Source organism: Oncorhynchus mykiss, chromosome 12 (genome assembly GCF_057628025.1).
Source record: "Oncorhynchus mykiss isolate SJ-2025 chromosome 12, ASM5762802v1, whole genome shotgun sequence".
Taxonomy (NCBI): domain Eukaryota; kingdom Metazoa; phylum Chordata; class Actinopteri; order Salmoniformes; family Salmonidae; genus Oncorhynchus; species Oncorhynchus mykiss.
In genome coordinates this window covers 30874677-30901508 of record NC_143033.1, presented here as the reverse complement: position 1 = coordinate 30901508, position 26832 = coordinate 30874677, and the positions used below count along the sequence as shown (strand labels likewise).

Genomic DNA, 26832 nt, shown 5'->3' with positions numbered 1-26832 from the left:
AAAAAACACATTTCATGTTTCTTATCGATTCACTTATATCTGCATGACATTCAATATACAGCAACCTGAAGCCTGAGTCACGTGTACTATCACAAAAATGACATTGTGATGAAGTACAGTATGTATGTCAGAGGTGAACATCTTCTGGTGTTTTTCTGGGGCAGTTGAAGTAGGCTCTTCTGAGGACCCCCCCACCCCCACCCGCACCCCATCGCCGCCTCGTCTTCTCTTCCCAAGGTGCCATGTGCATGGTCTTTACTGTGTTTTGTCCATTAAGTGTGTTTATGGCTGGGGGTCCGGTGCAGAGGGCTGAGGGTGACTGAGTGGACATCGGTGTGTGTATGCTTGCTTAGCGAGTACCACTTCCTTCTGATTGGCTAAAGCCCAAGACCTCTGCCTTGCTAAAACACCTCCCGAGCGTCTTACCATTCGTGCCACGTGAAAAGCTATTCCACAGAGCAAGTGAGGACACTTCAGGCACATGCGTTTGTGTTCTTCGGGGTTTGGTAAGGTAAAGGATGTCTCACATCTCTTCATTCAGAAACAGTTACAGTTACATTTGATTCATTGTTGTAATTTAATACAACTCATTCTCTCCTCTGCATGTCAATCCTCACCATCCCATGAGAGGAGCACCCACCTTTTTTCTCTCACTTTCATGCGTCTTTCCTTTTTTTTTGTCTTTACGGTAACACGTGACGGTCCTATCAGACAGCTGTGGTGGAGAGAGTAACAGTGTTGTAGACTACTGTACTGTTGATGTGTTGTACTGTGTTGTACTACTGTACTGTTGATGTGTTGTACTGTGTTGTACTACTGTACTGTTGATGTGTTGTACTACTGTACTGTTGATGTGTTGTACTGTGTTGTACTACTGTACTGTTGATTTCAAGCCCTCACATCTGACTGCACGCCATGAGGCACTGGATGGAATTGACTTCCTAACAGATAATGGTAATAATCAGGACATTGTACTGAGTCTGTCTATGTCTAGGCTAATGTGGAATACAATATTGTCTTTATTGTACTAGAACTTCTGTAGATTTCCTCCTCACCCAAATTGAAGTGGAAATGGCATTAGGCCTTTGGAAAGATATCCTGGGGGCATTGTGCACATCATTTACCATACATCCAGATTATATGATCTTTCTCCATATCTCATGATCAAAAGGGTCTCTCTCTCTCTGTCTTTCTCTATGAATGTGTATCGGTTTGTGAGTGCGTGTGTGTGTGTACAGATTTGTATCTGCATTTCATACCTGCATTTCATTCCTCTCTACAACACCTGTGTGTGCGTGTGTGTGTGTGTAGCTTTGGAGATTGAAGCTGGTTCTGTGTTAGGTGGAGTGTGAAATTGTAGATGGTTCGCTCTCTAACTTGCATCCACCAATGTTAGCACCAGTCACAGTCTAGATCTGATATCACATTCAAAATCTAATTCTAATGTTGAACCTGGTTATGCTAATGCAATGTGAAGGTCATGCAGACAGACTGGCAGGCGGTTTCTGAGTGTGTATGTGTGGTGAGACAAAGGGACAGGAGACCATCAGGCAATATAATGTGTGTGAGAGAGTTTATGGCTGCATCTCCTCATTTCCTCATCTCCTTCCTTGTCTTACTTGTTTCCTCATCTTTTAATCCCAGAGGCAAATCACGTTTTACTGCAAAACGAAATCACCATCATGCCCTCAAGATGACCTCAGAGAGGTTGCTATGACACCGTCCTAATGCTGTTGGAGAGGTGTTCAGCACTTTTGATGTCATAGGTGGATGACAACACCACAGAGTCACAGATGTGGATGTACTTTCCTTCAAAATGAAAGACTACATTTAGTTGGGTTTTGGCAAACACAGTTGGACAGCATGATAAGAATAATTATTTTATTTACAGTGATGCAGGCCCACAGTGCTAAAGGGATGATGAAGATATTTACATATGTACAGTCCATGAATGCAAGACAAAATAGTTGTAGTTCAAAAAGGTTGTAATTGACAAATAAAGACAGGACAAAAATGATCCAAGTTACTTACTGTTACAACCCAGCAGCTAAAAGGGCAAGACACCCAAACACTGCAGAAAGACTCACACAATACCTGAGAGTTAAAGCGACAGCACATTGTCTATACATGATCAGCCCTCTCGACTAGAAGAGCTTAATTAAACCTGGAATCCTTCATTTGTGAAACTACCACGTCAGTTTGGGATATCACAACAACAAAGTAAGTCTGTAAGAGCTTTGCACACCTGGATTGTACAATATTTGCACTTTAAAAAAAAAAATGTATTCTTCAAGCTCTGTCAATTTGGTTATTGACCATTGCTAGACAGCGAATTTCAAGTCTTGCCATAGATTTTCAAGCTGATTTAAAACTGCAATATGTAACGTTTTGGGTGACCCGACCAAATTCACACAGAAATGTTATAGATCTGTCATTCTCAATGAAATTAAGTCTAAGAAGCTGTTACGGTGCGTGAATGAGGACCCAAAAGCGAATTAACGTAAACAGAGCTTCTTTAATAACAAAACAAAACGTAGGCTCAGATGAACCGGCAGGTTCCGACAGGACAGGACAAGGTTGCAGCAAACATGACGATAGTCTGGTTCCGGCATGAACAACACAAACAAGAATCCGACAAGGACAGGAGCAGGAACAGAGAGAGATATAGAGACCTAATCAGAGGGAAAAAGGGAACAGGTGGGAAAAGGGGTGACGAGGTAGTTAGGAGGAGACAAGGCACAGCTGGGGAAAAGAGGGGGAGAAAAGGTAACCTAACAACGACCAGCAGAGGGAGACAGGGTGAAGGGAAAGGACAGAAACAAGACACAACATGACAGTACATGACAGTACCCCCCCACTCACCGAGCGCCTCCTGGCGCACTCGAGGAGGAAACCTGGCGGCAACGGAGGAAATCATCGATCAGCGCACGGTCCAGCACGTCCCGAGAGGGAACCCAACTCCTCTCCTCAGGACCGTACCCCTCCCAATCTACTAGGTACTGATGACCACGGCCCCGAGGACGCATGTCCAAAATCCTACGGACCCTGTAGATGGGTGCGCCCTCGACAAGGATGGGGGGGGGGGGGGGGGGGAGACGAGCGGGGGCGCGAAGAACGGGCTTGATACAGGAGACATGGAAGACCGGGTGGACGCGACGAAGGTATCGCGGAAGAAGAAGTCGAACTGCGACAGGATTAATGACCTGAGAAATACGGAACGGACCAATGAACCGCGGGGTCAACTTGCGAGAAGTGGTCTTAAGGGGAAGGTTCTGAGTGGAGAGCCAAACTCTCTGACCGCGACAATATCTAGGACTCTTAGTTCTACGCTTATTAGCAGCCCTCACAGTCTGCGCCCTATAACGGCAAAGTGCAGACCTGACCCTCTTCCAGGTGCGCTCGCAACGTTGGACAAAAGCCTGAGCGGAGGGGACGCTGGACTCGGCGAACTGAGATGAGAACAGCGGAGGCTGGTACCCGAGGCTACTCTGAAAAGGAGATAGCCCGGTCGCAGACGAAGGAAGCGAGTTGTGGGCGTATTCTGCCCAGGGGAGCTGTTCTGACCAAGACGCAGGGTTGCGAAAAGAAAGACTGCGTAAGATGCGACCAATAGTCTGATTGGCCCGTTCTGCTTGACCGTTAGACTGGGGGTGAAAGCTGGAAGAGAGACTGACGGAAGCCCCAATCAAACGGCAAAACTCCCTCCAAAATTGAGACGTGAATTGCGGACCTCTGTCCGAAACGACGTCTGACGGAAGGCCATGAATTCTGAAAACATTCTCGATGATGATTTGTGCCGTCTCTTTAGCAGAAGGAAGCTTAGCAAGGGGAATAAAATGAGCCGCCTTAGAGAACCTGTCGACAACCGTAAGAATAACAGTCTTCCCCGCTGACGAAGGCAGTCCGGTGACAAAATCTAAGGCGATGTGAGACCACGGTCGAGAGGGAATGGGAAGCGGCCTGAGACGGCCGGCAGGAGGAGAGTTACCGGACTTAGTCTGCGCGCAGACCGAACAAGCAGCCACGAAGCGACGCGTGTCATGCTCCCGGGTGGGCCACCAAAAGCGCTGGCGAATGGAAGCAAGCGTACCCCGAACGCCAGGGTGGCCGGCTAACTTGGCAGAGTGAGCCCACTGAAGAACGGCCAGACGAGTAGGAACGGGAACGAAAAGAAGGTTCCTGGGACAAGCGCGCGGCGACGGAGTTTGAGTGAGTGCTTGCTTTACCTGCCTCTCAATTCCCCAGACAGTCAACCCGACAACACGCCCCTCAGGGAGAATCCCCTCGGGGTCAGTGGAGGCTACTGAAGAACTGAAGAGACGAGATAAAGCATCAGGCTTGGTGTTCTTAGAGCCCGGACGATAAGAAATCACGAACTCGAAACGAGCGAAAAACAGCGCCCAGCGCGCCTGACGCGCATTAAGTCGTTTGGCAGAACGGATGTACTCAAGGTTCCTATGGTCAGTCCAAACGACAAAAGGAACGGTCGCCCCCTCCAACCACTGTCGCCATTCGCCTAGGGCTAAGCGGATGGCGAGCAGTTCGCGGTTTCCCACATCATAGTTACGTTCCGACGGCGACAGGCGATGAGAAAAATACACGCAAGGGTGGACCTTGTCGTCAGAGAAGGAGCGCTGAGAAAGAATGGCTCCCACGCCCACCTCTGACGCGTCAACCTCGACAATGAACTGTCTAGAGACGTCAGGTGTAACAAGGATAGGTGCGGATGTAAAACGATTCTTGAGGAGATCAAAAGCTCCCTGGGCGGAAACGGACCACTTAAAGCACGTCTTGACAGAAGTAAGGGCTGTGAGAGGGGCTGCCACCTGACCGAAATTACGGATGAAACGACGATAGAAGTTCGCGAAGCCGAGAAAGCGCTGCAACTCGACGCGTGACTTAGGGACGGGCCAATCAATGACAGCTTGGACCTTAGCGGGATCCATCTTAATGCCTTCAGCGGAAATAACAGAACCGAGAAATGTGACGGAGGAAGCATGAAAAGAGCACTTCTCAGCCTTCACAAAAAGACAATTCTCTAAAAGGCGCTGGAGGACACGTCGAACGTGCTGAACATGAATCTGGAGTGACGGTGAAAAAATCAGGATATCGTCAAGGTAAACGAAAACAAAGATGTTCAGCATGTCTCTCAGGACATCATTGACTAATGCCTGAAAGACAGCTGGAGCGTTAGCGAGGCCGAAAGGAAGAACCCGGTATTCAAAGTGCCCTAACGGAGTGTTAAACGCCGTCTTCCACTCGTCCCCCTCCCTGATGCGCACGAGATGGTAAGCGTTACGAAGGTCCAACTTAGTGAAAAACCTGGCTCCCTGCAGGATCTCGAAGGCTGAAGACATAAGAGGAAGCGGATAACGATTCTTCACTGTTATGTCATTCAGCCCTCGATAATCTATGCAGGGGCGCAGGGACCCGTCCTTCTTCTTAACAAAAAAAAACCCCGCTCCGGCGGGAGAGGAGGAGGGGACTATGGTACCGGCGGCAAGAGCTACAGACAAATAATCTTCGAGAGCCTTACGTTCGGGAGCCGACAGAGAGTATAGTCTACCCCGGGGGGGAGTGGTTCCCGGAAGGAGATCAATACTACAATCATACGACCGGTGTGGAGGAAGAGAGGTGGCCCTGGACCGACTGAACACCGTGCGCAGATCGTGATATTCCTCCGGCACCCCTGTCAAATCACCAGGCTCCTCCTGTGAAGAAGAGACAGAGGAAACAGGAGGGATAGCAGACATTAAACATTTCACATGACAAGAGACGTTCCAGGAGAGGATAGAATTACTAGACCAATTAATGGAAGGATTATGACAAACTAGCCAGGGATGGCCCAAAACAACAGGTGTAAAAGGTGAACGAAAAATTAAAAAAGAAATGGTTTCGCTATGATTACCAGAAACAGTGAGGGTTAAAGGTAGCGTCTCACGCTGAATCCTGGGGAGAGGACTACCATCCAGGGCGAACAAGGCCGTGGACTCCCTTAACTGTCTGAGAGGAATGTCATGTTCCCGAGCCCAGGTCTCGTCCATAAAACAGCCCTCCGCCCCAGAGTCTATTAAGGCACTGCAGGAAGCTGACGAACCGGTCCAGCGTAAATGGACCGACAAGGTAGTGCAGGATCTTGAAGGAGAGACAGGAGTAGTAGCGCTCACCAGTAGCCCTCCGCTTACTGATGAGCTCTGGCTTTTACTGGACATGAAGTGACAAAATGACCAGCAGAACCGCAATAGAGACAGAGGCGGTTGGTGATTCTCCGTTCCCTCTCCTTAGTCGAGATGCGGATACCTCCCAGCTGCATAGGCTCAGCACCCGAGCCGGCAGAGGAAGATGGTAGTGATGCGGAGAGGGGGGCAACGGAGAACGCGAGCTCCTTTCCACGAGCTCGGTGACGAAGATCAACCCGTCGCTCAATGCGAATAGCGAGTTCAATCAAGGAATCCACGCTGGAAGGAACCTCCCGGGAGAGAATCTCATCCTTTACCTCTGCGCGGAGACCCTCCAGAAAACGAGCGAGCAAAGCCGGCTCGTTCCAGCCACTGGAGGCAGCAAGAGTGCGAAACTCAATAGAGTAGTCTGTTATGGATCGATTACCCTGACATAGGGAAGACAGGGCCCTGGAAGCCTCCTCCCCAAAAACAGATCGATCAAAAACCCGTATCATCTCCTCCTTAAAGTCCTGATACTGGTTAGTACACTCAGCCCTTGCCTCCCAGATTGCCGTGCCCCACTCACGAGCCCGTCCAGTAAGGAGAGATATGACGTAGGCGACACGAGCAGTGCTCCTGGAGTAAGTGTTGGGCTGGAGAGAAAACACAATATCACACTGGGTGAGGAACGAGCGGCATTCAGTGGGCTCCCCAGAGTAACACGGCGGGTTATTGATTCTGGGCTCCGGAGATTCGAAAGCCCTGGAAGTGGCCGGTGGATCGAGGCGGAGATGGTGAACCTGTTCTGTGAGGTTGGAGACTTGGGTGGCCAGGGTCTCAACGGCATGCCGAGCAGCAGACAATTCCTGCTTGTGTCTGCCTAGCATCGCTCCCTGGATCTCGACGGCTGAGTGGAGAGGATCCGAAGTCGCTGGGTCCATTCTTGGTCGGATTCTTCTGTTACGGTGCGTGAATGAGGACCCAAAAGCGAATTAACGTAAACAGAGCTTCTTTAATAACAAAACAAAACGTAGGCTCAGATGAACCGGCAGGTTCCGACAGGACAGGACAAGGTTGCAGCAAACATGACGATAGTCTGGTTCCGGCATGAACAACACAAACAAGAATCCGACAAGGACAGGAGCAGGAACAGAGAGAGATATAGAGACCTAATCAGAGGGAAAAAGGGAACAGGTGGGAAAAGGGGTGACGAGGTAGTTAGGAGGAGACAAGGCACAGCTGGGGAAAAGAGGGGGAGAAAAGGTAACCTAACAACGACCAGCAGAGGGAGACAGGGTGAAGGGAAAGGACAGAAACAAGACACAACATGACAGTACATGACAGAAGCGGTCTATCTGTTCTTTGTGCACTATTTGTCACGCCCTGATCTGTTTCACCTGTTTTTGTGATTGTCTCCACCCACCTCCAGGTGTCTCCTGTTTTCCACATTAGTGTAAATATCCCTGTGTTTCCTGTCTGTGCCAGTTCGTTTTGTTTTGCCAAGTCAACCAGCGTTTCTCCTAGCTGCTATTTTTCCCAGTCTCTGTTCTTTCCTAGCCCTTCTGGTTTTGACCCTTGCCTGTCCTGATGCTGTATCTGCCTGCCTGACCACTCTGCCTGTTCTGACCTCGAGCCTGTCTATCCCCTTGTACTGTTTGGACTCTGACCTGGCTTATGAACTCTCACCTGTCCCCGACCTGCCTTTTGCCTACCCCTTTTGGTATAATAAATATTGGAGCGCAACCATCTGCATTTGGGCCTTATACTATTTCTATGCTTCCCGTTCTTAATGTAAATTATATTTCACAGTTTAGATGGTACAATTCTTCTCTACGCTATACTTGCTTGTTTTGTCACATAAACTGAAAACTATTTGAATTTTAGCAACTAGGAAATGGCCAAGTGATTTCTGCATAGAGCATCTTTAAGTTAAAACTGTAACTAGGCCACTCAGGAACATTCAACTGTTGTCTTGGTAAGCAACTCCAGTGTATATTTGCCCTTGAGTTTTAGATTATTATCCTGCTGAAAGGTGAATTTGTCTCCCAGTGTCTGATGATGGTGTTGGAGTCGTGCCTGGCTGTGCAGTCATGAGTGAACAGGGAGTACAGGAGGGGACTAAGCACGCACCTCTGAGGGGCCTCCGTGTTGAGGATCAGCGTGGCAGATGTGTTGTTACCTACCGTTACCACCTGGGGGCGGCCCATCAGGAAGTCAGGATCCAGTTGCAGAGGGAGGTGTTTAAGCCCAGTGTCCTTAGCTTAGTGATGAGCTTTGAGAGCACTATGGTGTTGAACGCTGAGCTGTAGTCAATGAATAGTGTTCCTTTTGTCCAGGTGTGAAAGGGCAGTGTGGAGTGCAATAGAGGTTGCTTCATCTGTGGATCAGTTGGGGTGGTATACAAATTGGATTGGGTTTAGGGTTTCTGGGATAATGGTGTTGATGTGATCTAAATCGATGGTGACTGCAACTGTGCTGTCACATTGCGTTATTAAATTCAGAGCGTTTCACTCTCGGAGCGTTCAGAGCGCACACTGGACACTCTGGCCGATGAGTAGGGTTGATCTGAACATTCTGACCTCACAACAGCAGTCAAACACCTAAGCTAACTGGCTAATATTGGCTAGCTTGTTACTTCCACACATACATGAGAGAATACCCCACTCTGACAATTTTACTCACCCTAGCATTGGTGACTAACTGCTGCTGGCAACAATTAATTACGCTTTTTTTGCCGACGTTTACTGACACCGGCCATATTCAGCTGGTGTTGAGCATTCGTAAATTCATCAGTTATTCTGCACTCTGGCACACTCAGATGAGAGTCTTTTGTTAAGACATCGCTAGCTAGCTAGGTAAACATTGAACCATAATCCCAACTCATGACGTTGAATCTGCAGGTTGCTAACCAACCAGGTTCAATGTTAGCTAGCTAACATTAGGCTATAACTAGCCAAGCAAATGGCTGTGAGATACGAATAGTAAGATCATACACGTAACGTTAACTAGCAAGCCAGCCAGCTAACGTTAACTAGCTAGCTAGCAGTACACTTTAACTTGAAAATACTTTGTAAAAATTAGAAACATGTAATATCCGAAAATGTAGCTAGCTAGACTATTTTACCTGTGGTCTGAAATCGGAGTAGATAGACGTACTAGTTGGTAAATTTGCTCTGGCTATCAACGGTTGTTGCAGTGAAATTCTATTGAAATGGATACTTGCATTGTGGAGACTTTTGTTGACATGTGTCTAGCTAGCTAGCTAAACAATTAACCATAATCCCAACTCGTGACATTACTACCCTGCATGAATCTGCAGGTAACTAACCAACCAGGTTCAATGTTAGCTAGCTAACATTAGGCTATTACTGGCCAATCAAATGGCTCTGAGATACGAATAATAAGATCATACATGTAATGTTAGCTAGCAAGACAACCAGCTAACGTTAGCTAGCTAATAGTACACTTTCACTTGAAATGAACATACTTTCTGTAAATATTAAGAAACGTGTAATACCTGAAAATGTAGCTACCTAGACTATCTTACCCATATACATCATGGATGGACGCTTCTCCGGCCAGATGCCATGGTTGCCCTTAGTTTTAAGATGTAATCTGGAGACAGGTGTTTCTTCCATATTTTTAGGAATCACACTTGAATTCCACTGATTTCAAAACTAAGTCCTCCAAAAAGTGGAGAGCAAACCTTGTGCAGTTATACTACTCAATACATAAAAAAGACGTGTTAGACAGAATTACCTAGACATACTGACCAGCTCATAGACAGAAGCGTGCTATACGGCAGACTAATCCAAACTCATCTCTCGGCATGTCCAGCCCACTCATTATCTTAGCCAATCATGGCTAGCGGAAGGTTGCTCGTATTTTCACATTTTTATTTGTATTTACAAATGGCATACAATTTTGTTGTTAAGACATTAAATTTTACATGTTCGAGAAGGCATTTCTGCCCAAAAAATGAATTTTGATTAAAAAAAAGTTTACGTTCAAACGGCTCTCCTGTGAAGTAGTGACCTGCGACATACGCCTAGTTTCCTGAAAAGGGTAACAAATACAGTAGAATAGAATACAGTATATACATATGAGATGAGTAAAGCAATATGTAAACATTATTAAAGTGACCAGTGTTCCATTATTAAAGTGGCCAGTGATATCAAGTCTATGTATGTAGGGCAGCAGCCTCTAGGGTGCAGGGTTGAGTAGCCAGGTGGGAGCCGGCAAGTGATGGCTATTTAACCTTCTGATGGCCTTGAGATAGAATCTGTTTTCAGTCTCTGGGTCCCAGCTTTGATGCACCTGTACTGATCTCACCTTCTGGATGATAGCAGGGTGAACAGGCGTGGCTCGAGTGGTTGATGTCCTTGGTGATCTTTTTGGCCTTCGAGTGTGCCGCCGGTGATGTGTTGGGCAGACCCTCTCTAACAGACCCTCTGTTAGACCGTACCACCCTCTGGAGAGCCATGTGCTTGCGGGCTGTGCAGTTGCTGTACCAGTTGGTGATACAGCCTGACAGGATGCTCTCAATTGTGCATCTGTAAAAGTTTGAGGGTCTTAGGGTTCAAGTCGAATTTCTTCAGCCTCCTGGGGTTGAAGAGGCGCTGTTGACAGTGTGGGTGGACCATTTCAGATTGTCAGTGATGTGCACGCCAAGGAACATGAAGCTTTACACCTTCTCCACTGCGGAGAAGTCTCGTCACTGGGGGTAATCAGGCCTACTACTGTTGTGTCGTCTGTAAACTTAATGATTGAGTTGGAGACCTGCATGGCCATGCAGTCATTGGCGAACAGGGAGTACGGAGGGGGCTGAGCACGCACCTTTGTTGGGCCCCTGTTTTGAGGATCAGCGAAGTGGAGGCATTGTTTCCTACCTTCACCACCGGGGGGCAGCCCATCAGAAAGTCCAGGACCCAGTTGCATAGGGTGGGGTTCAGACCCAGGGTGCCGAGCTTAATGATGAGCTTGGAGGGAACTATGGTGTTGAAGGCTGAGCTATAGTCAATAAACAGCATTCTGACGTAGGTATTCCTCCTGTCCAGATGGGATAGGGCAGTGTGCGGTGAGATGGCGATTGCATTGTCTGTGGATCTATTGGGGTGGTAAGCAAATTGAAGTGGGTCTAGGGTGTCAGGAAGGTAGATGTAATATAATCCTTAACTAGCCTCTCAAAGCATTTCATGGTGGAAGAAGTGATTGCTACGGGGCAATAGTAATTTAGTTCAGTTACTTTTGCTGTCTTGGGTAAAGGAACAATGGTGGACATCTTGAATTAAGTGGGGAGAGCAGACTGGGATAGGGAAAGATTGAATATGTCTGTAAACACTCCAGCCAGCTGGTCTACTCATGCTCTGAGGATGCGGCTAGGGATGCCTTCTGGGCTGACAGCCTTGCGAGGGTTAACACGCTTCAATGTCTTACTCACATTACCCACGGAGAATGAGAGCCAACAGTCCTTGGGAGCGGGCCATGTCGGTGGCACTGTTATCCTCAAAATAGGCAAAGAAGGTGTTTAGCTTGTCTGGGAGCAAGAAGTTGGTGTCCGCGACGTGGCTGGTTTTCCCTTTGTAATCCGTGATTGTCTGTAGACCCTGCCACATACAACTTGTGTCTTATCCGTTGAATTGCGACTCCTCTTTGTCTCTGTACTGATGTTTCACCTGTTATATTGCCTTACGGAGGGAATAACTACACTGTTTGTATTCAACCATATTCCCAGTCACCTTGTCATGGTTAAATGCAGTGGTTCACACTTTCAGTTTTGCACAAATGCTGCTATCTATCCACAGTTTATGATTTGTTTAGGTTTTAATAGTCACTATGGAAACAACATCCCTTATACACTTCCTGATCACTTTGTCACTGTGTCCGTGTAAGCGTCAATGTTATTCTCAGAGGCTACCCGGAAAATATCCCAGTCCGGGTGATCAAAACAATCTTGAAGCATGGATTCCTATTGGTCAGACCAGCTTTGACTAGATCTTAGCACAGGTACTTCCTGTTTGAGTTTCTGCCTATAGGAAAGGAGGAGCAAAACTGAGTTGTGATCTGATTTGCCGAAGAGAGGGCGGGGGAGGTTCTTGTAGGCATCGCGAATAGCAGTGATCTAGTGTTTCCCTAAGCGACTACTACAGTCAATGTGTTCATAGAACTTCGGTAGCATTTTCCTCAAATATGCTTTGCTAAAATCCCCAGCTACAAGAAATGTTCCTCAGGATATGTGGTTTCCAGTTTGCATAATGTCCAGTGTAGTTCCTTGAGGGCCGTCGTGGTATCACCTTCAGGGGGAAAATAAACGGCAGTGACTATAACCGAAGAAACATTTCTTGGGAGGTAATACAGAGGTCTTTATTCCTATTGGCGCGATGAACTGAGAACCCAGCTGGCTGCATGGAGTAGTATATCAGTATATCAGTATATCAGTATATCAGTATATCATACAGTATATCAGTATATCCCGGGATATACAGTATATCCCGACAGAGCCATTATTCCGTGAAAAAAAGAGTATGTTACAGTCCCTGGTGCAACTCTGTAAGGAGATCGTCACTCTGAGCTCGTCTACCTTATTGTCCAGAAACTGAACATTAGCGAGTAATATACTCTGAAGTGGTGGATGGTGTGCCCGTCTCCTAAGTCGGACTAGAAGTCCACCCTGAATGCCTCTTCTCCACCGGCGGCAACTTCGAGCAGCCTCTGGGGTAAGTTAAATTGCCCTGGGGGGTATGAACAAAGTCTCCAATTTGGGAATGTTGTATCCCTGGTTGTAATGCTGGTGAGTTACCCCCACTCTGATATCCAAAAGATATTTCCGGCAGTATGCAATAACACAAAAAACATTCTGGGCTAATAATGTAAAAAAACAAAATACAATAAAGTTGCTTAGGAGGTAGAAGGCATTTCTGCCAAAAAACGCATTTTGATTTAAAAAAGTTTATGTTCAAATGCCTCTGCTGTGAAGTAGTGAAGCGCGAAATATGCCTAGTTTCCTGAAATTAGTCACATACAGTTGAAGTCGGAAGTTTACATACACTTAGGTTGGAGTCATTAAAACTTGTTTTTCAACCACTCCACAAATTTCTTGTTAACAAACAATAGTTTTGGCAAGTCGGTTAGGACATCTACTTTGTGCATGACACAAGTAATTTTTCCAACAATTGTTTACAGACAGATTATTTCACTTATAATTCACTGTATCACAATTCCAGTTGGTCAAAAGTTTACATACACTAAGTTAACTGTGCCTTTAAACAGCTTGGAAAATTCCAGAAAATTATGTCATGGCTTTAGAAGCTTCTGAGAGGCTAATTGACATCATTTGAGTCAATTGGAGCTGTACCTGTGGATGTATTTCAAGGCCTACCTTCAAACTCAGTGCCTCTTTGCTTGACATCATGGGAAAATCAAAAGAAATCAACCAAGACCTCAGAAAAAAAAATTGTGGACCTCCACAAGTCTGGTTCATCCTTGGGAGCAGTTTCCAAACGCCTTTCCACGTTCATCTGTACAAACAATAGAACGCAAGTATAAACACCATGGGACCACGCTGCCATCATACCACTCAGGAAGGAGACGCGTTCTGTCTCCTATTGATGAACATAGTTTGGTGCAAATCAATCCTAGAACAACAGCAAAGGACCTTGTGAAGATGCTGGAGGAAACAGGTACAAAACTATCTATATCAACAGTAAAATGGGTCCTATATCGACATAACCTGAAAAGCCGCTCAGCAAGGAAGAAGCCACTGCTCCAAAACCGCCATAAAAAAGCCAGACTATGGTTTTCAACTGCACATGGGGACAAAGATCGTACTTTTTGGAGAAATGTCCTCTTGTCTGATGAAACAAAAATAGAACTGTTTGTCCATAATTACCATCGTTATGTTTGGAGGAAAAAGGGGGAGGCTTGTAAGCTGAAGAACACCATCCCAACCGTGAAGCACAGGGGTGGCCGCATCATGTTGTGGGGGTGCTTTGCTGCAGAAGGGACTGGTGCACTTCACAAAATAGATGGCTTCATGAGGTAGGAAAATTATGTGGATATATTGAAGCAACAACTCAAAACATCAGTCAGGAATTTAAAGCTTGGTCGCAAATGGGTCTTCCACATGGACAATGACCCCATGCATACTTCCAAAGTTGTGGCAAAATGGCTTAAGGACAACAAAGTTAAGGTATTGGAGTGGCCATCACAAAGCCCTGACCTCAATCCTATTGAAAATGTGTGGGCAGAACTGAAAAAGTGTGTGCGAGCAAGGAGGCCTGCAAACCTGACTCAGTTACACTAGCTCTGTCAGGAGGAATGGGCCAAAATTCACCCAACTTATTGTGGGAAGCTTGTGGAAGGTTCCCCAAAATGTTTGACCCAAGTTAAACAATTTAAAGGCAATGCTACCAAATACTAATTGAGTGTATGTAAACTTCTGACCCACCGGGAATGTGATTAAGGAAATACATGCTGAAATAAATAATTCTCTCTGCTATTATTCTGACATTTCACATTCTTAAAATAAAGTGGTGATCCTAACTGACCTGAAACAGGGCATTTTTACTAGGATTAAATGTCAGGGATTGTGAAAAACTGAGTTTAAATGTATTTGGCTAAGGTGTATGTAGGTCTAAATTGAATAAAAACCTTCACTGTTCAGTCCACTGGGATAGAATTCACCCAGGTCTGTATTATTGAATGATCTTCCCAAGTTACAAGATAAGCCACAATTCTGCATGATAGAGAATAACATGTGTGGATCTATTTCTATCTAACCTTGTGAATAAACTCCAAGAACAAGATGATTTTCCTAGTGGCTGGGAGGTCCCCAAGTTCTTTACATCTGTCTGGGTGTTAGGGATGTGATTCAACCTGAGGAAAAGTTCAAAGAGGGGGAAGAAATTAACCTCACTGCTCAAATTTCATTGCTGGTTTAAGATGCTAAGAACCTCAACGATCTTTAATGTGCCATCATTTTGTAAACAGTTGTACATATTCATAAGCTTGATCAGGTTTAGCTAGCTAGTCTATTTATTTGCAGTGGAATTGAGAGAGGCATTTTTCTTACCAACTTTTTCAGTCACCAATTAATCGAGGCAGTGGAATGAAGTAGTTTGACAAAAAGTGCTTAAAAGTCAGTAACAAGTCTTTAAAATATCGCTAGCAAATATATATATATTTTCTAGAAACCTAGCTAATATTAGCCACACTGCAGTAATGATGGTGGGAGTTAGCTAGCTAGCTTTCCTCCAGCAGTTTCAATTGAGTTATCTTTCAACTTTATCAATCAGATGGTTAACTAACACATATATTTGTTTTCCCCTCGCATCTAAAGCTCCCTGATAAAGCTAGCCAGTTGATGGTAAAGCTAGGATGAATGTCAAAGGCCAGCTAGCTAACGCAATAGTGGCTGTCAATGCAAGGGCTGGTCTGGAGTTAATCTGAAATGTACCATTATATTTCACATGATAAGCAAACTACTGTCATGCCTTTTCACAAACAATGTACATAGATAAAAGAGATGATTACCTTCAAGTAGATAGTCTTGGTTTATTTACCTCATCCTCTCTTGCTCATATGGGTAGCTACTTCCTGAGATTTGATTGACGGAACAATCCAGCCAATGGTCAGGCAGCTGTGGATTTGGCAGAGGGAACTGATTGGTCAGGAGTAAAAGGTTCTCAGAGCTGCTCAAATCGATAAAAAATCTGCAAGTGTATTTTTGATTCACGGAAGAATATTCATACTTGTAAAAAGACTGAAAATAAATTGTGCTTGCAAATCTTATTGAATGTATTCATATGTCAAGTTACAAGTTTGCGACCATTTTTAAATCTTTCACACACCATGATACAGTCATGCCAAATTAAACGGTGTAATTAATAGATCAAAAAGAGACATTCATCCATAATATGTTGAATTTTGAAGGAAAACTATGAGATCTTGTTGCTTTAGCCACGCACACCAGTGGTGGGTTTGGCTTTGAAATGAGAATTCATGAACAGAAAATATCCCCATACCAACTGTAAAATATGGTGGTGGATCTTTGATATTATGGGGCTATAAGGCAGCTGGAACATTTCATATGAGTATTAAGGCCTTTCAAATTTCAAGAGTGAATAGGTAGCGATGCAATTGTTAAACTTTTATTTTATTTTATTAATTATGTAGTTTAATGATGATAAGCCCATGGATGTGAAACAAAAAACAGGTCCCATAGGGAAACCTACCCATTGGTCACTCCCACCCACTCCCTCTCTGTGGATGGTTCCCCCCTTCCCTACCCTTCCCCGACCCCCCTTCCCTAGTCCCAAGCCTCCCCTGCCCGGTTCCCCTCGCCCTTTACTGTCATGACATAGTTTCAGCATAACAATGAGTGGCAGCTTCACACATGGAATCTTTTAAGTAGCATATTTGTGGTATTAAAAATGTCTATCCATCCCTTCAGATCTTTACAGTTAAGTTAGCAGACTTGATGAGTTATTGTGAGTATTAAAGAAAAGAAAGAAATAACAAATTAAAGACAGATACAGTGCCTTGCAAAAGTATTCATCCCCCTTGGGGATAACCACAAATATGGTACTTAAAAATCAAATCAAATCAAATCAAATGTATTTATATAGCCCTTCGTACATCAGCTGATATCTCAAAGTGCTGCACAGAAACCCAGCCTAAAACCCCAAACAGCAAGCAATGCAGGTGTAGAAGCACGGTGGCTAGGAAAAACTCCCTAGAAAGGCCAAAACCTAGGAAGAAACCTAGAGAGGAACCAGGCTATGTGGGGTGGCCAGTCCTCTTCTGGCTGTGCCGGGTGGAGATTATAACAGAACATGGCCAAGATGTTCAAATGTTCATAAATGACCAGCATGGTCAAATAATAATAAGGCAGAACAGTTGAAACTGGAGCAGCAGCACAGCCAGGTGGACTGGGGACAGCAAGGAGTCATCATGTCAGGTAGTCCTGGGGCATGGTCCTAGGGCTCAGGTCCTCTGAGAGAGAGAAAGAGAGGAGAGAACACACACTTAGATTCACACAGGACACCGAATAGGACAGGAGAAGTACTCCAGATATAACAAACTGACCCTAGCCCCCCGACACATAGACTACTGCAGCATAAATACTGGAGGCTGAGACAGGAGGGGTCAGGAGACACTGTGGCCCACTCCGAGGACACCCCCGGACAGCCAACTTACATTTACTCCTGAGGTGCTGACCTGTTGCACCCTCAACAACCACTGTGATTATTATTATTTGACCCTGCTGTTTCATCTATGAACATTTGAACAACTTGGCCATGTTTCGTTATAATCTCCACCCGGCACAGCCAGAAGAGGACTGGCCACCCCTCATAGCCTGGTTCCTTTCTAGGTTTCTTCCTAGGTTCTGGCCTTTCTATGGAGTTTTCCTAGCCACCGTGCTTCTACACCTGCATTGCTTGCTGTTTGGGGTTTAGGCTGGGTTTCTGTACAGCACTTTGTGACATCAGTTGATGTACGAAGGGCTTTATAAATACATTTGATTTTATTTAATTTAAAGAGATTTTTATTTGAATCTCATGCAATGGACATACACAATATAGTCCAAATTGGTGAAGTGAAATGAAAAAAATTACTTGTTTTTACAACACCAAAAAATTAACGGAAAAGTGGTGTGTGCATATGTATTCACCCCTTTGCTATGAACCCCCTAAATAAGATCTGGTGCAACCAATTACCTTCAGAAGTCACATAATTAGTTAAATAAAGTCCACCTATGTGCAATCTCAGTGTCACATGATCTGTCACATGATCTCAGGATGTATATATATATATATATATATATATATACCTGTTCTGAATGGCCCCAGAATCTGCAAAACCACTAAGCAAGGGGCACAACCAAGCAAGCGGCACCATGAAGACGAAGGAGCTCTCCAAACAGGTCAGGGACAAAGTTGTGGAGAAGTAGACATCAGGGTTGGGTTATAAAAAAAACATCAGAAAGTTTAAACATCCCACAGAGCACCATTAAATCCATTATTAAAAAATGGAAAGAATATGGCACCACAACAAACCTGCCAAGAGAAGGCCTCCCACCAAAACTCACAGACCAGGCAAGGAGGGCATTAATCAGAGAGGCAACAAAGAGACCAAAGATAATCCTGAAGGAGCTGCAAAGCTCCACAGCGGAGATGGGAGTATCTGTCCACAGGACCACTTTAAGCCATACACTCCACAGAGCTGGGCTTTATGGAAGAGATTTCCATGGAAAAAAGCCATTGCTTAAATAAAAAAATAAGCGAACACATTTGGTGTTCGCCAAATGTCATGTGCGAGACTACCCAAACATATGGAAGAAGGTACTCTGGTCAGATGAGACTAAAATTGAGCTTTTTGGCCATCAAAGGAAACACTATCTCTGGCGCAAACCCAACACCTCTCATCACCCATAGAACACCATCCCCACAGTGAAGCATGGTGGTGGCAGCATCATGCTGTAGGGATGTTTTTCATCAGCAGGGACTGAGAAGCTGTTCAGAATTGAAGGAATGATGGATGGCGCTAAATACAGGGAATTTCTTGAGGGAAACCTGTTTCAGTCTTCCAGAGATTTGAGACTGGAACGGAGGTTCACCTTCCAGCAGGACAATGACCCTAAGCATACTGCTAAAGCAACACTCGAGATGTTTAAGGGGAAACATTTAAACGTCTTGGAATGGCCTAGTCAAAGTTAAATAAAGGTAAAATAAATAAAAATAAAAAAGCCCAGACCTCAATCCAATTGAGAATTGATGGTATGACTTAAAGATTGCTGTACACCAGCAGAGCCCATCCAACTTGAAGAAGCTGGAGCAGTTTTGCCTGCTTTTGAGACATACCCCAAGAGACTTGCAGCTGTAATTGCTGCAAAAGGTGGCTCTACAAAGTATTGACTTTGGAGGGTGAATAGTTATGCACGCTCAGGTTTTCTGTTGTTTTGTCTCATATCTTGTTTGTTTCACAATAAAAAATATGTTGCATCTTCAAAGTGGTAGGCATGTTGTGTCCATCAAATGATGCAAACCCCCAAAATCACTTTTAAATCCAGCTGGTTGTGAATGCACATACCTGAATATTGAGCCAGTCATATTGAGGTTACAGCTGTCGGCCAATTCTCTTGTGTGTTGGGCTTGATGTGTTCATCGGAATAAATCGTGAGCCTTCTTGGAAGTTGGAAATGTGTTGTGCTGTATTCTGGAAGGTCAAAATGAGTTTTTCCGGGTGGATGAAGCTGCATCTCAGGTTCAGCTTGCGTAGCTGGGATCTCACCTCGTTATAGGTCGCCCTCTGTTTTAGCAGTTCGGCACTCAGGTCTGGATAGATGCTGAACTTCTTCTCCACATAGGTCAGAGCCTCCGATTCTGCCAGGCGAAAATTCTCCATTTGAATTCAAAACTGTGGATTCGTACAATCATACAACAAGAGCTGTTGTGAAGAGGACCCGTGTGGTGCGCTATGTTAATTAACCACATGGGACCCAGCTTCTCCTACCCAAACATTTCATAGAAAAGATTGCTCATGATGGAAGTTGGTTTCCACACCAGTTTCAAGCCATGTGAATTTCGAGTGAATGTTTTCTCTTTTAGGAGTTTGATTGCCCCTTTCAGCTAAGCTTTCTCTTTTTCCAGGTCATGAAGTCTATTAACACATAGGCTACAAATATCAGCACTCATCTGAACATGAGTAAAAATGCAACTTTAAATACATGCAATTGCGCAAGACTAGAAATAGGCCTAGGGCCTATGCCTACAACATTTTTAAGGGACGATGGGAGAAGGCATGAATCGGCACAATTACAAACTTTGCTCTAGAAATGGCCAGACATTCTTTCTCTAAACAAAAATAAAAGACATTCGTTTTTTTTGCTAGTTTTATTCTGTCTCAGATGCTTTTTAGGGATCTTTGTTTTGATGGACCCAATGATCTGCTGTCGGCTTCAGTGTTTTAGTCTTCTGGAATTAGCCTACTCATCGCCGACTAGTATGCCTGTAGGTTTGAAATGAAGATGTGTATGCACATAGTGATAGTGTATGCACTAATTATAGTGAATTAATATTATTGCATTTACAAAGCAATCAAGCATTTATAAGTGTATATAATGACTTATTAATGAAACATATTATAAGTAGGCCATATTACCTTCAAAAGACCCAGATCTCAGTCCACAACTATTCCAGATAATGTAGTCTGAGAGAACCAGAGCAAATATCTGCTATAAATGAGGGATTCATAAAAGGTATTCACTAATTTCACCATCTGAAACAAACATACAGTTAATTTTAACATGGTGCTCTTCCTTTACTGTACATCCTCCCCCAACAAGTCCAATCATACACTCTGGGAAATGTTACAAGAATAGGAATGTATCAAGTATTAAAGCACATGCAACATTGACATATATAAATATAACATGGCTGCTGTAAGAGACAAAAGCTTTGTCTAGAGTCTAGACTGCTAAAATGGCAGTGTGTGTTGGAAAATTAAACAGGCAATATATGGAAAGTAGGGTGTCTGGTCCTCTCTGCTGAATCTGTTATTGTCTGCTGCTGTTTGCAAGCAAAGTAGAGGGGTGGTCGGGATGGGTGCGTGTGTGTGTGTGTGTGTGTGCAGCTCTTGCGTGTGTGTTTTTGCCTTAATTTGTCTCCGCTGTTTGTTGAGTGGTCCAGTGGAGCGCGTGGTGACAGATGATGTAAATTATTGATTGCAGTCTTTTCAGTAGCTGAGTGTGGCAGGCCTTGTCCTCCTTCTCTCTCTCTCTCTCTCTCTCTCTCTCTCGCTCTCTCTCTCTCTCGCTCTCTCTCTCAAACCCCCATCCCATCCTTCCATTTCTCTCTGTCTCTCTCTCTCTCTCTCTCTCTCTCTCTCTCTCTCTCTCTCAAACCCCCATCCCATCCTTCCATTTCTCTCTGTCTGTCTGTCTGCCTGTCTCTCTCTCTCTCTCTCTCTCTCTCTCTCTCTCTCTCAAACCCCCATCCCATCCTTCCATTTCTCTCTGTCTCTCTTCCAATATTTTCTTAACCTCCCCTTTATCTCTGCTTTTATTCATCTTTTGCTTTCAAAACAATCCATGGTGTACTTCCCTATTTAGGATAAAAGGGGGTTGAGAGAGAGCCTAAGACAGGGTTAACAGACTATGACAACTGCTACTACTACTACTCTCTCTGTCTGTCTATCTATATCTCTCCCTCTCTCTCTCTCTCTCGCTCTGTCTCACTGTCTCTCTGTCTGTCTGTTGCTCTCTCCCTCTCTCTGTCTCTTGTTGCCAGGTCCCTCCTCTGGCCTGTCCTTTTAGCCTGACTCACATACTATAGGAAGTCATTTCCTGAGTGTTTCTCTGCTCACTGTAACACTGCAATGTCGTGACAGGTTTACTGCTGTTGTTTACATATCATAATCCCTTCATTTAAAGAGAGAGAAAGGAGGAGGGGAGGAGGAGAGAGAGTTGGCCTGAGAAATCAATTAGGGGTCAGGCAACCTCAGTCAGATGTTATCATCTGCTGTGGTCAGACATCCCTCTCCTCCATCTACCTATCTCATTCTTCCTTCCCAGAAGGTATAGCATACTGTGATGGACCACCAGGCCTTGAGCCAACATATTAGCAGAGTGGCCCAGGACAGGACTGTAAATGGCCTCATCACATCACCCAGCACAGTCCCTCTCCCTCCCCACCTCCCCATCTGTCAAAGTGTGTCTCTTCTCCCTTCGTGCTTCACAACTCAGCCATGTCTATGCCATTAGAGCTGCTGACTGCCTGGCTGAGTGTATGTGTGTTAGCGTCTGAGTGTGTATGTGTGTTAGCATCTGAGTGTGTATGTGTGTTAGTATCTGAGTGTGTATGTGCGCCAGAGATGGCCAAGGGGCCAGCATAGGAGTGTGTCAGAGGGCACTTTTAGAGCCTGACGGGTCTCGCTGCAAGTATGTGTGAGTGTGTCTTTGCACTGTGTGTATGCGTGCTTGTGTGATAAAAAGGCAGCGACTCAACCAGGTGAAGTCATTGATGATGACAGGGTGAAGGTAGAAAAGAAACAATTACCTCATCAATTTTCTTTTTACATCTCATCAATATTTCACGTGCCAGGCTCTGGCATCCGTCGTCATCCATTGTGTTGTAGTCATCCCAGGTTGTTGTGGGCGGTTTCAGTGGGAGATGAAAATAGTTATTCTCTCTCTCTCTCTCTCTCTCTCTCTCTCTCTCTCTCTCTCTCTCTCTCTCTCTCTCTCTCTCTCTCTCTCTCTCTCTCTCTCTCTCTCTCTCTCTCTCTCTCTCTCTCTCTCTCTCTCTCTCTCTCTCTCTCTCTCTCTCTCTCTCTCTCTCTCTCTCTCTCTCTCTCTCTCTCTCTCTCTCTCTCTCTCTCTCTCTCTCTCTCTCTCTCTCTCTCTCTCTCTCTCTCTCTCTCTCTCTCTCTCTCTCTCTCTCTCTCTCTCTCTCTCTCTCTCTCTCTCTCTCTCTCTCTCTCTCTCTCTCTCTCTCAGGTTGGCCCGACAGGGAGAGGCTGCAGGACTGGGAGAGGGTAGAGTGAGTATGTCCACCGCTCTCCCCCCCATGACTGGGCGCTGCGGGAAATTGGGCACCCCATCCTGGTGATGATTAGCTGTTTCTTTTTTTAATAAGGTCACTCAGCTAGGTGGCCAATCCTACCATCCTCTTCCTCCTTCTCCTCTTCTCATCTTCCTCTCCTGCTCTCCTCCGCCTCGAATCCCCCTCTACCTCCTCCTTTTTTTGGGCTCTGAGGCACATTGATTTCTCTATTAGGCAGCACTCCAAAGTCAGCCCTCTCACCCCCACCACCCTTTCCCTGTCCTCCTTACAGTGCATTGCGAAAGTATTCGGCCCCCTTTTGCCACATTTCAGGCTTCAAACATAAAGATATAAAACTGTATTTTTTTGTGAAGAATCAAAAACTGAAAAATTGGGCGTGCAAAATTATTCAGCCCCTTTACTTTCAGTGCAGCAAACTCTCTCCAGAAGTTCAGTGAGGATCTCTGAATGATCCAATGTTGACCTAAATGACTAATGATAAATGCACCTGCACTGTGATAGTCTCAGAGGTCCATTAAAAGCGCAGAGAGCATCATGAAGAACAAGGAACACACCAGGCAGGTCCGAGATACTGTTAAAGCCGGATTTGGATACAAAAAGATTTCCCAAGCTTTAAACATCCCAAGGAGCACTGTGCAAGCGATAATATTGAAATGGAAGAAGTATCAGACCACTGCAAATCTACCAAGACCTGGCCGTCCCTCTAAACTTTCAGCTCATACAAGGAGAAGACTGATCAGAGATGCAGCCAAGAGGCCCATGATCACTCTGGATGAACTGCAGAGATCTACAGCTGAGGTGGGAGACTCTGTCCATAGGACAACAATCAGTCGTATATTGCACAAATCTGGCCTTTATGGAAGAGTGGCAAGAAGAAAGCCATTTCTTAAAGATATCCATAAAAAGTGTTGTTTAAAGTTTGCCACAAGCCACCTGGGAGACACACCAAACATGTGGAAGAAGGTGCTCTGGTCAGATGAAACCAAAATTGAACTTTTTGGCAACAATGCAAGACGTTATGTTTGGCGTAAAAGCAACACAGCTCATCACCCTGAACACACCATCCCCACTGTCAAACATGGTGGTGGCAGCATCATGGTTTGGGCCTGCTTTTCTTCAGCAGGGACAGGGAAGATGGTTAAAATTGATGGGAAGATGGATGGAGCCAAATACAGGACCATTCTGGAAGAATGATGGAGTCTGCAAAAGACCTGAGACTGGGACGGAGATTTGTCTTCCAACAAGACAATGATCCAAAACATAAAGCAAAATCTACAATGGAATGGTTCAAAAATAAACATATCCAGGTGTTAGAATGGCCAAGTCAAAGTCCAGAATCCAATCGAGAATCTGTGGAAAGAACTGAAAACTGCTGTTCACAAATGCTCTCCATCCAACCTCACTGAGCTCGAGCTGTTTTGCAAGGAGGAATGGGAAAACGTTTCAGTCTCTCGATGTGCAAAACTGATAGAGACATACCCCAAGCGACTTACAGCTGTAATCGCAGCAAAAGGTGGCGCTACAAAGTATTAACTTAAGGGGGCTGAATAATTTTGCACTCCCAATTTTTCAGTTTTTGATTTGTTAAAAAAGTTTGAAATATCCAATAAATGTCGTTCCACTTCATGATTGTGTCCCACTTGTTGTTGATTCTTCACAAAAAAATACAGTTTTATCTTTATGTTTGAAGCCTGAAATGTGGCAAAAGGTCGCAAAGTTCAAGGGGGCCGAATACTTTCGCAATGCACTGTATCTCTCCCTCTGCTTGGCCAGCCCATCTAGTGGAAACAGGTTTAGGAACAGTCAGTGGGCTGTTTGTCTATCAGCACTGATAATGGCTGAACTAGCTAACCCCACTCTCAGTACACTAGCTAGCTTATCTAACACTTATCTACACTAGTTAGCTATTCCTACTATATGCTCAGACCTGCAGTCTGAAACCCTCCACTTTGGTAGGACATGCAGGTGTTTTACGTACAAATAGAGAACCATATGAGGTATATTAGAGAGATGTTGAGATATTGTGTTCAGTGATGTACAGTTTTGTCAAACCTTGTCCTTGGAGGGTCTTGTTCTTGCTGGTGTATGGTTTGTTGTTCTGTTGTTCTCTGATCACTGGGTCATGTATGAGGAGAGAATAGGACCGGAAGTTGTTGGTCCACGCCTGGATCTGGAACTGATGTGTTGATCTCTCCAAACTTGCTATACCTCACAGACGAGCCCAAAACCTGAAAGGGAAAACAATGATTTAATGGCATAACAAAATTCCAAGGTTGTAAAGCTGCTTTGCACCATTATGTATAGTCCACAAGGATCTCAAATGTAACATTTGGAGATTGATTTTAGTTTAGCGCAGAGAAATGTGTGATTTTTAATGTGAGAGACAATGTAAAGTCTGTGTATCTGCGTCTGTGTGTGTGTGTGTGTGTGTGTTTGTTTGTGTGTGTGCGTGTCTTTGTGTACTTAAGTATGTATCTATGTGCGTGCATGTGGATTATGCCAGTCCTGCCTTAAAGATTTCCATTGCTGGTTGTGTTTTCGTGTGGGGCAGGGCCTGAGAGCTAGAGGTGGTATATCAGTGTTCTGCCCTAATGTCAGTAATCAGAATGCACAATCCTGCATCCAGGCCTGCCTGGGAAAAATCAATACTAGCCTCAGCCTGCCTTTCTGGTGAGAGAGGGAGAAAACCATACACACACACACACACACACACACACACACACACACACGTACACACACACACACACACACACACACACACACACACACACGTACACATACACACACACAAAACATCATAAAATCGCTCCACTCTGACACATTGATTTGTCAATAAAATACATAGTGGAGCAGATAGAGAGTACATCATTGTGTAATAAGTGGCTTTTTGTGGAAATTAAGTACGTCAACTTTCTGTACCTTTGTGGGTGATTGCCTCATGGCACCAAATGAGTAGCAGAGGCAAAATCTATCAAGGCATCTTAATATACATACTGTATCTACATTATACAACAAAACCATTAGGGCTTGGCTGAATATGTCAAATAATCGGTTGCAGAAAATCTTTAATCATCCAGAAGATGAGTATTAATTAAACAAATGAGGAAGATCATTGATGTATTGTCCATATCTGCTCTGTTGGTCGGCTCTCTACTCAATAATAATGCAGTATTAATGATCTCTTGCAAAAATATTTTCTCTCAATGATTTTAACTCAATAGTAAATAAAATAAAATTTACTGAACAAAAATATAAAGGCAACATGGAAAAATGTCAAAGTTTTGACTGAGTTACAGTTCATGTATGGAAATCAGTCAATTGAAATACATTCATTAGGCCCTAATCTATGGAGTTCACATGACTGGGCAGGGGTGCAGCCATGGGTGGGCATGGGAGGGCATAGGCCCACCCACTTGGGAGCCAGGCCCACCCACTGGGGAGCCAGGCCCAGCCAATCAGAATACAAATTTCCACACAAAAGGGATTTATTACAGAAAGAAATACTCCTCAGTTCATCAGCTGTCTGAGTGGCTGGTCTCAGACGATCCCGCAGATAATAAAAAAGACAGATGTGGAGGTCTTGGGCTGGCATGGTTACATGTCAGCTGTTGTGAGGCCTGTTGAACGCACTGCCATTCTCTAAAATGACGTTGGAGGCAGCTTATGGTAGAGAAATTAACAGCTTTGGTGGACATTCCTGCAGTCAGCATGCCAATTGCACATTCTCTAAAAACTTGAGATACCTGTGATATTGTGTTGTGTGACAAAATTGCACATTTTAGAGTGGCCTTTTATTGTCCCCAGCACAAGGTGCACCTGTCTAATGTTCATGCTGTTTAATCAGCTTCATGATATGCCACACATGTCAGGTGGATTGATTATCCTGGCAAAGAAGACATGCTCACTAACAGGGATGTAAACAAATTTGTGCACAAAATTTGAGAGAAATAAGGTTTTAGTGTGTATGGAACATTTCTGGGATCTTGTATGTCATAGATGATCTATGTACAGCAGACAAGTGCTCAGATAGCAGTCTACCTTTGCCGAGCAATTTTTTTATTCCGTTTTTGTTGATGTTGTTCTGAACCCACTGCCCACAAGTCGTCATG

The 26832-nt window shown here is 44.7% G+C and overlaps 1 long non-coding RNA gene across 1 annotated transcript; it reads right to left on the bottom strand.

Annotated features, from left to right (window-relative positions):
* Positions 1-10040: 10040 nt before the first annotated feature.
* LOC149979139 (uncharacterized) lies at positions 10041-15756 on the bottom strand. The gene is made up of 3 exons (XR_016484800.1): positions 15693-15756; positions 14940-15035; positions 10041-12454 (listed from the first exon to the last, which is right to left on the bottom strand). It is a non-coding gene; the product is annotated as an uncharacterized LOC149979139 (long non-coding RNA).
* Between the last annotated feature and the right edge of the window lie 11076 nt (positions 15757-26832).